Consider the following 12,864-nt stretch of genomic DNA (forward strand, 5'->3'; position numbering starts at 1 on the left):
CGCTCTGCAACTGGCTCACAATATAGAAGCTCTTGACTGCTTTTAGATAGAGGTTGGAAGTGAAAGGTTGGTTGCTTTTCTTATCATTTGGACCCATCCACAATAATGCCAGTGGCTGTGCTTTTGGAATACAAATGTAAAGGTGTGTTCTCTATATCTTTTCTGAATGCTAAATTGTGTTATTTGTCTGTATTGTATAGTTTCTAATGTAATTGTGCCCTTATCACCGACTAAATCCTTAGATAGTACTTTAACTGTCAATTTGATGCAAGAGTTATATTACTTTATTCTAATTTGCACTTTTATTAGGCTGAGTGTTGACCAACATATACATTTTAAAGTGTTGAGTTGTAATAAAATTATGTCATCTAGAATATTTTGCAGCAGGTGGTTGCTTAAAAACAGCAGAATGGTCATTGACATCGCCCCTGGTGTATTCTTTGGCAAGAGGCCAAATTGAGTGCCCTCAAGCCAGTTAATTCACCATAGCTGAATCTGTCCTACTGTGAGAAGTCAGGGAGATGAAACAGTACATAGGGGTCTATTTATACATGTGTGCAATTCCTATAATTATCAGTGGGAGATCCCCACATGTATGGAGAAGTGATTTATTTTGCTTAAAGTAGCTCAGGCATTATAAGGAAGAGAATGGACCCTAAAGCAAGTCTTCTCCCCCCAAACTGAAAAATAAAGTAGGGTGGAGGAGAGTGGGGAAGAAAAGCAACTATTGTCATTGGTGCATTTTTCCTTTTAAGTTTACCTTCACTTCATTGTATCTTAGTTCACATAGGGAAGTTGTATCTTAGTTCACATAGGGAACATGTTTATATCTGAGCCCTCAAACATCAGCAAATCCTGATGAAGAGGTCTGGTTGGGCGATTATTTAATTAGGATGACAGGTATGGTTTCTGCAGTCAAGTGCTATTCTGAACACGAATAAAAATAATTCCTATTACTTGTGTCTTGAGAGTAAAAGTTGTAAACTGTAGTGATCTGGAATTTCAATTCTTTTTCTTATTTAGACTCCATCTTTTTTCTTCCTTCAGGGTATGTCTACACTGCAGAGATTTTCTGGAAAAAGGCCATTTTTCCAGAAAAACTACACTTACATCTACACTGCTATTGCATTCTTTTGACAGAAAGTCCAAAGAACGGAGGGTTTTTTCTGACCGCGGGAAACCTCTTTCTCTGAGGAAGAAGCCTTTTTCCGAAAAAGCTTTTTGGAGAAAGGCATGTGTGGATGTGGAAGAGAATGTTGTTTCGAAAGAAGAGGCCTCCAGAAAAAAAGCACAGGTGCCCTGGTGGCCACTCCGTCCACAGTAGTCACAACTGAAATGCAAGATAGCATCCAATCAATGTGGATGCTATCTTTCAAAAAAGCACATTGTTTTTTGTTGCACTTTTGCTGCATAGACGCTCCCTTTTGAAAAAAGTTTTTCTGGAAGATCTCTTCCACAAAAGCTTCTTTCAGAAGAAGCTTGCAGTCTAGACGTAGCCTCTAAGGGGGAAAAGGGATCACCAGATACCATGCACTGTATTTTTAATTAATCCTCTCTCAAAAAACCAGGTTGTCTGAGTGTACCAATGGTGGGCTTGCATAGTCTTCTGCTTGTGTGTAGCTATCTGAGAATTTTTTTGCTTAAAGTAGTGTTATGAGTCCTCCCAGAGACATATTGGCTATGTCTAGACTGGCCACAAATTCCGGAAAAGGGATGCAAATCAGGTAAGTCAGCATAGGGAAATCCGCGGGGGATTTAAATATCCCCCGCGGATTTAAATAAACGTGTCCGTCGCTTTTTTTCCGGCTTGGGGAAAAGCCGGAAAAAAAGCGTCTAGACTGGCGCGATCCTCCGGAATAAAGCCCTTTTCCGGAAGATCTCTTATTCCTACTGACTTACCTGATTTGCATCCCTTTTCCAGAATTTGTGGCCAGTCTAGACGTAGCCATTATGTATGAAATCTTAGGTAACCCTGCATAGTTGTTATATAAGATTATGAATGGCTTGGGTATCCCTGTATTACTTGTACCCATTATGCATGGCCAACCTTAGATATTAGAAAAGTCTTCACAGGCAGTTATTTTAAAATGGTAAGAGTATTTTGTGCTTCCTTTAGAATAAGAGTAAAATAATGAGAGAAACTGTCCTAGTGGATATAACCTTTATTTAAGAAAATATTAGTCATTGCTCAAAACACTGTATAACACTATATATTTTCAAGTGAGGGATCATTATTACAGAAATATTTTAAAATATGCTTAGAAGTGGGTGTACCCTGACATTTGCGCATCATTGTTTACAAATGCTGATAAATCTGAATTATTCCCTCTTCTGGACAGTAGTGGATTCTGGATGCTATCTGTATTAAGGAAATCTCCCTAATATAAATGTGCTATCCCTTCACAACCCAGTGTTTTCACCTGCAGCTTTCTTTAGTATGTTACTGGATTGAATATGTTTTGGTGTAACCTTGCTTTGCACCAGTGCAGCACAGCTGTATTAGAGATCTGGGACCAGTCTAACTACATCAATATTGTCAACCCTCTGTGTTCAAAAATCATGAATCAAGCCCCCAAAATCATGAGATTTGTTTAAAACCCTTTTGCCATGAGGCATACAAAAACTGACAACTGTTAGGCCGCTGGTATGCTGAGATTACTCATAGCCTATCATGCTAACCAGTATTGTCTCACTGTTTCCTTGTTCTCTTCCACCTGTTGTTGCTTGTCTTATACTTAGTTTTTACAATCTTTGGAGCAGAGGTCATCTTTTTGAGTTTGTACAGAACCTAGCACAATGAGGTTTCAGTCCAAGAGTGGGCCTTCCTGCTGCTAGTACTCCAGAATCAATAATATATTTTATTCTTTTTATTAGCCTTTTTTTTTTGTGCTTTAACATTCACATTTTCAAGATTTTCTCTGCAACCAAAAAGTCTAAAAACTTTTGCAAAAAAATGACTGCTGAGATTCTCAGGTAATAGCATGACTCTAGTAGATGGAGAGTTAAGAAAAACAGTAAAAATGAAATTCACTACTGCATCAATGCGGTTTACATAGTTGTGAATTTCATTGATGGGTAAACAGGACCCTAGAGCAGATAGGTCTGCAGAGTGGCTTGCTTTATGTCACAATATACTTTTTCAACATTGTGATAGAGACTTTTGAAAGGTGACTGCTGGACAAATCTTACAGTTTGGATTTAGTTCAGCAGTACTAACAAGGCTCATTCAGATGTGCTTGGATTCCTACACAAATACTCTTCACTGTCTTAAAATGGCTACACTAGTGAGTAAAAATTACTCATTTTGGCTGTGTCTAGACTGGCCAGTTTTTTCGGAAAATCAGTTGCTTTTCCGGAAAAACTTGCCAGCTGTCTACACTGGCCGCTTGAATTTCCGCAAAAGCACTGACGATCTCATGTAAGATTGTCAGTGTTCTTGTGGAAATACTGTGCTGCTCCCGTTCGGGCAAAAGTCCTTTTGCGCAAAAATTTTGCGCAAAAGGGCTAGTGTAGACAGCACAGTACTGTTTTCCACAAAAAAGCCCCAATCGCGAAAATGGCGATCGGGGCTTTTTTGCGGAAAAGCACGTCTAGATTGGCACGGACGCTTTTCCGCAAAAAGTGCTTTTGCGGAAAAGCATCCGTGCCAATCTAGACGTGCTTTTCCGAAAATGCTTTTAACGGAAAACTTTTCCGTTAAAAGCATTTGCAGAAAATCATACCAGTCTAGATGTAGCCTTTGAGTGGTTCAGGTGCCATTGCTGCTATAAAGAATTATTACTTTCAGGATAATTCAGGCTGCTTGTGTAAACCTTACGTCATTTATACTGGTGTTGTTTCATGGACATACTGTCACTATAGTCAAAGGTAACCTCGTGCTATCCAAGAGATGTTGATTGCCACACAGACATATAAACCCATATATAAGCACTCCAGACATAATTGTTTCTACTTTCAAATTGTCTTGTAAACCGAGGTAAGAGTGATCTTTTCTTATATACTAGGACACTTCTATTCCTACAAATTACAGTCTTCTCATAAACTAATACAATAATTTCATGGTCAATAGATCTTTCTGTTGTGCCTATTTGTCAGTTTAAGTGTAGCTGAAAGGGTACAGTAAAAATCAGAACACAGATGAAAACTGTTTGGAAGGTACAACTTGGGCCTCACTTCATGTCAGTTACACTCTTGCCAATGCCTGTTGCTTCAACCTCTCTATCAGTACTTGCATCTATTCGATAACGTGCATGTGTGCCTTCAAGGAGGCTTGTCTTGTAGACTGAAGAAATGTTGGTTCAAGTGCTGTTCCACCTCCCTCTCCAGGTCTCCCAAAATGATTAAGGTTTTTCTGACTGACCTTAAGCATCCATGCTGATTTTTCATGGGTTTAAAGCCCATACTGTCAAAGATAATCTCTTAGTACTCTCTAGGAGTCCTTCTCTGCCTTAGCAGGTAAAATGTCTGTTACATGTGCTCCGATTGCATTTTGCAACAGATTCCCTTTGACTGGCATATACAGTTCGACCATTGCTGTTTCTTTAACTATATTTAGTGTATATTATCTTGTAGATGCTAAAACTCCAATCACTGTGTCTGTGAGGGAGTTTTCACAAACAACTGGCCCTCTGACCAGTTTTTTTTTAAATGAAAACAAAACACACACTTCCATGGCTAAGGTCCAATTGGCTCTGCTCTGTGGGGGGTTTCCAGTGCTTGGGTGAGTTTTAACCATCCTCCCATAAATCAAACTGTGCAGAGCAATGAAATTCTGATAGCCGTGCAATGAGATGACTGGATAATGTTACACTTCCCTCATTAAGAAGTACTGGAGTTAAGCTGGGGAGTTGAACTTTCAGCTGTATTAAAACAACAAGTGTGGGAGAAAAGGCTAGAGTAAGGGAGTTCACCTTATAACAACAAAGACTTTGCACATACATTATATCAAGTGTCCTGAACTTCATCCTGCTGGATAGTTTATCAGAATACCAAGATGAATAGAACAGAAAAGAATTTTGTCAATATACATGCTGGTTTCAATCTTCTAGACTAGTTTTCATTCTCATTATTTCTCTATTATATTGTTCTATTGCAATGGGTTCCACCTCCTCAAACATAAATTCAGACATCACACTTTATAACAATATTAGTATCACAAAAAAACCCAAACAAACCAGTCAAACTAGGAGACATGGTTAGTCAGAAACTCTGCTAACTTAGGAACTCACCGATAAATTTTCATTCATTTTAATGTGATCAAAACAACTGATTTCTCCCTCAGCTTTGACCTTTACTTTTTAAATTAATTGTAGACAATTAATGCCCTCAAAAGAGATGAATCGTAAGTCCCTCTTATCTCCTTATCCACAGGTGGGCATATTTTTTGATGGGGGTACTCCAAGTATTTGGTAAGTGGTCAAGGGCTGCACTCTTCCATGATATTAATGTAGGAGGTGCAGGGTCTGGGATGGAGGTTGGGTGCAGAAGGGAACTTGGAGTAAGGTATTGGGGTGGAGAAGGGTTGTAGGATCTGGGAGGGAATTTGAGTGAAGGAGGAAGTTGTGATCTGAGGCAGGAGCCTGGCGTTCAGGAAGTGGTACAGGGTCTAGGAGGAGGTAGGGTACAGGAGAGGATTCTGACCTGGAGAGGGGTATAGGAAGAGGCGCAGAGTCTGGGAGTGGGTTGTGACCTGGGGCAGGAGTGTAGGAGGGGGTGCAGGGATTTGGGTTGTGACTGGGGATAGGGAATTGAGGTTCAAATTCTGGGAAGGGATTGTGACCTGGAGGAGGAATGTAGGAGAGGGTGCAGAGTCTGGGAGGGGGTATGAGTGCAGAAGCAGGGATGCAGAGGGTTTGGTTTACATGGAGTAGAGGTGCGGGAGGAGGGAAAGGGGGGGGTTGAGAGTTGGGGGAAGGGAGGGACTGAGGTTCCAGATGCAGGCTCTGGCAAGGAGGTGCTTATCTGGGCAGTTCCTGGTCAGCAGCCCTTTACAGCATGTTCCTCAGCCAGGCTCATAGAATCATAGGATTGGAAGAGACCTCAGGAAGTCATCAAGTCCAACCCCCTGCTAAAAGCAGGATCAACTGTAACTAAATCATCCCAGCCAGGGCTTTGTCAAGCTGGAACTTAAAAACCTTTATGGATGGAGATTCCATCACCTCCCTAGGTAACCCATTCCAGTACTTTCCACCCTCCAAGATAAATAATATTTCCTAATATCCAACCTAGACCTCCCCCACTGTAACTTGAGACCATTGCTCCTTGTTCTGCCATCCGTCACTACTGAGATCAGCCTTTCTCCATCCTCTTTGGAACCCCTTCTTTGTCTACACATCGCCAAACTTCAAAATAAACTGCTATTCTGAAATGTGCCTTAATCCTCGTGGAAGGAAGTTTACAGGAATGCCAGAATAGCGCACCCGTTATTTCGAAAGATATTTCAAAATAATGGGTGCACTGTCAAGATGCAGAATAGCTATTAATAGTATCCCAGAATAACACCTCAGTGTAGATATATCCATACTGGCCAATGGGAGCTACAAGATTGTGCTGGGGTTTAAGTCAGCATGTGATGCCTCTTTTTCCCTCCTCCTTGGGGTCACAGCACTCAAAAAAAGTATATAACCCTCGCAGCCAACTGCTCTGAGCAATGGGTGGGAGCAGGACAGGCAGGAAGCCTGGCTGAGGCTCCCAATAGGCTGGGCCATATTTTATCTGCCCTGCTTTTATCAATGCTATTTTCAAAGTTTTAAAGCGGCAGTGCTGCATGGAGCCCAGGGTCAGCTGGGGACTCCCCAGCTGATCCTGGGCTCCATTTCCGCGAAACCTGGTATCAGCTGGAGAGTCTCCCACTGACCCTGGGCTCCACATGGCATTTCAAAGCAGCAATGCCGCATGGAGCCCAGGTAGGCGGGGAACTCCGAGTCCCCCGCTGGTCCCAGGCTACATGAGAGTGCTTCCACTTTGAAATGCACAAGAGCCCCTGCTGGAGACTCTTGTACATTTCAAAGCTGGCACACCACGTGCAGCTCAGAGTCAGTGGGACTGCCTGCTGGCCCCGAGCTTCACATGGAGTTCCACATTCCTCCTTTGAAATGTACAAGATCCCCAGTGGGGGCTCTTGTACGTTTCAAAGGAAGAATGCAGATATGCCTATCAACTAGTTGTGAAGTCATTGGAAATTCCATTGACTACTTAAATAGCAAATTACTCACTATTTAACATCCACAGTCTATACTACTGCTATTCCGAAATAGCTATTTTGGAGTAGGCGTTATTCCTTGTGGAATGAGGTTTACAGAAGTCAGAATAAGCCGTCCGTTATTTTGAATGTACTTCAAAATAATGGAATTGCTGTGTAGATGCTCACATTGTTATTTTGGAATAACGGCCGTTATTCCGAAATAGTGCTGCTGTGTAGACACACCCTAAGGCAGTGGGTCTTAAGCCACCAGCCATGGACTGCTTTCAGCCCAGTCAACACACAGCTGCAACCCATATGACTTCCTTAGGGATATATAATGTGAATGCAGCCACATAATAAAGAGAGAGCTGCATCTACATTGAGAATCACTGCTCTGAGGGCATGAGCCTTGATTTCACTGGGCTTGTATCAGGCCTTAAGGACTTTACTGTATGCCTCTATAATGACTGAATGGTCTGTGAAAATAGTTACTCCTTGGGTGTATTCTACATTGCAGGGCTTAACTTGAAATAAGCTATACAAATAGAGCTACATCAATTGCGTATCTTATTTCGAAATAGCTTATTTAGAAATAGGGAGAGTCTACACAGCACTTATTTTGAAATAGAGCATCTTCCTTTGACTTCCCTTATTCCTCGTACAATGAGGGTTACAGGAGTCGGAGTAAGAAGTCCTCCAGGTTGACAGTATTTTGTCACTATTTCGAAATAACTGCCTGCTGTGTAGACACAGACTAACTTATTTTGAAATAGAGCATCTTCCTTTGACTTCCCTTATTCCTCGTACAATGAGGGTTACAGGAGTCGGAGTAAGAAGTCCTCCAGGTTGACAGTATTTTGTCACTATTTCGAAATAACTGCCTGCTGTGTAGACACAGACTAAGTTATTTCACAATAGTGCTAGTTATTTCAAAATAGTGTTGCAGTGTAGACATATCCAAAATGTCAAACTTCCATGCTCATTTCAAACTGCATCCACTTGAGCCGCCCATTTTGATTCTTAATGTATAATTATTTACGGTTCTTTGAAGATTACTTCATATGATTGGTTGTTGATCCTGAGTTGTGATGCATAGGGTGATATACAGTTAGATTCATTTCACAATGTCCAACAAATAAGAGGCTTCTGGACACAAAAGAAATTCACCTCACACTTTATAGTTTAGGACTCCTGGAAGCAGATGGCATGCATTTGATATCTAAGCTTATTCAGCATTTAGTGGTGGCTGCTAGATTAGTCCTGGCAGCTGCCTTGAAATCTCCTATTCCCCTGAAAATTAACACCTGGTTTCAGAAATGTTGGCTTATGCAAGTGATGGAAAAACTCTCCAGCGTTATAAAAAGAAGTGTCATGAACTGATTTGCTGTTTAGAAGCTTGTTAGCCAAGAAACACAATCCTCTATTAGAGCTAAGTCACATTACTTGAAAAAAAATGAAAGCAATGATATTTTTCATAGGTACAATTAAAAATACATGGAGTTTAATATGTCCACAAGTATACGTAGTTAAATATTATCCCTATTTTACAGATATGGAAATGTAGACACAGTTTAAAGCAAAATTTTCTAATTTGAATGCCTAAATCTGGAGGCCTAACTCCATATAAAGTCACCTAAAGAAGTAGCATAATTTTGAGGAAGTGTGTACCACAGATCAATCATTTAGATGTCTTTTGATGCTCAGGTTTAGACAACAAAATGTAATGTCAATCTTAGCTTCTGAATCAAAATTACTCCAGCTTCATAGGGATGCTGTGGGGCCTAGCTAAATGTTGTAAAGGTTACATGGAAGTGAACGGTACTGTTAAAATTAGTCAATGTCACAGGTGGGAATAGCACTTTGGATTTATGCACTGAAGTCTGATTCACAATGGTACTTATGTATTGAGAAAACACCCGAAGCATACACCCTAAATGTGCAATAAGTGATTAGGACACTCAACTGAGATAGAGGAACCTCAGATTCAAATCCCCAGTCTGCTTAATTAGAGCAGGGATTTGAGCTGTGGTCTTGCTGGCATCCCAGATAAGTGCTCTAACCATTGAGGTCTACACTGCAGAGGTTTTTTTTGAAAAACGGCTGTTTTTCCAAAAAAAACTTCACTTACATTCACACTGCAATCACATTCTTTTGGAAAAAACTCTAAAGAACAGAGGGGGTTTTCCGACATTGGTAATCCTCTTTCTATGAGGAAGAAGCCTTTTTCTGAAAGAACTCTTCTGGAAAAAGGCGTGTGTGGATGGGGAAGAGGGAGTTCTTTCAAAAGAAGAGGAAAGAGAAAAAGCACAGGTGCCCTGGTGGCCACTCCGTTCATAGTCATCACAGCTTAAATGTGGATGCATCAGTGTGGATGCTATGTTTTGAAAAAGCAGATCTTTTTCGATGTGCTTTTGCTGTGTAAAAGCTCTCTTTCGGAAAAAGTTTTTTTTGGAAGATCTCTTCCAAAAAAGCTTCTTCCGAAAGAAGCCTACAGTCTAGATGTAGCCTGAGATATTGTGTATTCTGTCCCCCAGCCAACTGTTTACTGCACAAAGCCTGTTCCTGTTAGTATGCTCAGAGATCTGACCCCATGGGTGAAGTAGGCAGGGGATGTCTAATTTGAGAGCATCACTGGGGCTTCATTTTGTACCTGCACTAGAATTCCATGCGGCTCCTTGATTGTGGAATACAGCAGCTGGACTTAGGCAACTTTGTACATGTCTATTGGAAATGTAGTGCCACCAGTGTGAGACAGCAGTTGAGCAGTGATTTTGCGAATGTCAGTGGTACTTAAATGTCAGAGTTAGGTGCCTAAAGTAGCAGATAGGTGCCTAAGTACCTGAACAGCTTAGTACTCATTTCTCTGGGACAATAAATTGTAGTTTGGCACAGGGCAAAATGTAACTCATCTTTTTCATTTTGATCATTTTTTTCACAGCATTGCTACTGTTGTAAAATTGTTGCAATGTTCATCTCCCTTCACTGCTTACATGGCATGAGTGTACACTGAGGTGTCCAAGTGTAGAACTGAATTATTAAAATCCTGATTCACCTCCTATTAAATTCATTGTAAATGGAAGTTAGATCAGTCAATGGGAATTAAGCATCTTGTTGCTTCTGAAGATCCCACTAGGCACCTATTTTCATTTTTAGGCACCAGAATATCTTTGAAAATCTAGCCCTAGCTGCTTATTTGTGTGCACAATGTAGGAAGTTGTTTTTTTTAAAATAAATGTATGGTCAAGATTTTAAAAAGTGATTAGTGATTTTTAGGTGCCCAACATATAAGACAGGCTGTCTACACTAGGCCCATCTTAAGATGTTTCAAATTAAAATGGTGATGTTGAGGTACCCAAAATCACTGGTCACTCTTGGAATTCTTGTTTACAGTCTGGATCTTTCAGTATCATAGTCTTTAATTTTTGAGTTTTATTACACACATTAGTTTAAATTACATACCTCCAAAATGTTAACAAAATATTTGTTCCATTGATACATAAATCCTGAAGATGATGCTGTGTTTCTTTCTCCCAAGACACATAATTTTACCTGCTGTTTAAATTTGTTTTCATCGGTGTTGTACTCATACAGTACATATATGAACAGCAGGATTTCTGCCAGATTCATAAAAAAAATTTGGTGGTTACCAATTTAAATTCTAGAACTGTGAGCACTGCACCATTTTAAAAATGTGTATCTTTGATGCAATACTATGATATTATGCTTCATTAACCATTGGGGATTCAACAAATCCTTTCCATTTGCACCCTTTATCATTCATTCAGAAGCCAACATTCACTCTGTTTGATGGTATTACTTTGTTGTTGTTGTTGTTAATATAGTACTTCTCCTGCCACATGAACATTATTCCATTTCCTTTTATTACACAATCATGACTCATTAGAGTTCTAAGAACAACCAAAACATTCACCTAATTAAAAGACACAGATCACAATCTTCAATTTGCTAATGAAAATGCTCTTCCAAGATTTTTTGATGGTAAAAGTGAAAAATAAACAAAATAAGCATTTGTTTCACTAATCATTACTATTTTATTTATTTATTTATTTATTTAAGGTTATTTATTCTTGCTCTAAGCAGAGCTAGATAATGTGCTAGTTAAAATGTTGGTGGCCAGTCCACACTCATGCTCCCAACATGGCTACCACTGATAAATCTGCACTGGTGGTAGAGCATTGGTGAGGAATTTTAAGAAAAGTGCTAGCGTGACAGCATTCAAAGTGAAGGGTATGGGGAAAGAAACCTGTTTCAAAGTTGTGTCAGAGGGGGTTCCATATGTTTGTGATTTCCCACATCTACATATCATTGCTTCCACTCCTGGCTTTTTACTTCTTTGAGTGCTTTACAAATTTACTGAGCCATTAGAAACATAGGAATTATCATAGTACATCAGAATTATTCCGACTAATTCAGTACGCAGCAGTGCAAGTTACTTCAGAGGAAGTCGTAATCTACTTCCTGGGGATGTTTTTTCTGAATCTCTGTAAACTAGTGGTTGGTTTATGCCCTGAAAGCATTTATGTCCTTTACATATAAATCCTATTCAATTTAGCTCCACTAGCCATATGGTGGCTAATGTTTAAAAAATAATGAAACCATCAGCCTTAATGTAAGTTGAACTGGTAAAGAGTGTTTTCTTTTATCAGTCTGAAATTTGTTACCTTTCATTTTCATTGATTATACATGCATTATGAGAGGGTAAACGAAAGTGATCCGTTTACCTTTGCTGTACAATTTATTATTTTATGTACAGTACCAACTTTTTTGTGACTATTTTGAACACTTTTCACAGGTTTCAAACAACTATTTTTGCTTTTAAAAATTAACCTGCCAGGGAAATTCCTCATAACCTCCATATAAGAAAACTGTACCCAAATTTACATTCATCTGATGTGTAGGAAGAGAAATATTTAGTCCTTGGCCATGTAAATCAAGATTTTCTAAAGGGATTAGGTGCCCAACTTGAGACACCATGAAAGGGGTCTGATTATCATAGATTGGGTACTCAGTCCTTTATGTTTAGCCATGATGAAAGTTGCAATTATTCTATACATTTTTTATATGGTACACCATGGTTCAGTGGGGCAAACTTTCAGAAAGGGTTAGTTTATTGAAGACATAAATGTGTACTGTAAGGCCATGTCTACAGTAGGAAATTATTTTGAAATAACTTATTTTGAAATAATAACTCCCAAAATAACTATTTTGAAATAGTGTGTTGAAATTAGTCCCTTTATGTGAATGTAATACCTCGACTTAGAGCTCCAGGAAGCACTGGGGAGTAATTACTTTTCACAGTGCAAATCAAGTTGTTAGACAACTTGTGGGAAATTTTGCCCCTGCCTCAATGACTGGCACAGGTCTCTTGGCAGTGGAACAAAAGTATAGTGTGACTTATCAGTGATTGTGTCCCCATAAACTGATGAATGCTGGTGCTTCTCCTGGTGCAGGTGGTATTTGGCTCTTTTTTCCCTTTTTAATGTGATTTTTATAATATGTTCCTGAATTGAATTTGGAATCCTTATTTTACTGATATGTACTTGGACTGTACATGAACGCAATAAAGGAAATGGAAAATAGTATAGTTTGTAGTGGCTTGTTTATAAAAAATGCCTTCCCTGGCACTAGGTGTTTGCACCCTATTCAGGTATGGTTTCAAT

The sequence above is a fragment of the Pelodiscus sinensis genome, chromosome 3 (genome assembly GCF_049634645.1).
Source record: "Pelodiscus sinensis isolate JC-2024 chromosome 3, ASM4963464v1, whole genome shotgun sequence".
Classification (NCBI taxonomy): Eukaryota; Metazoa; Chordata; order Testudines; family Trionychidae; genus Pelodiscus; species Pelodiscus sinensis.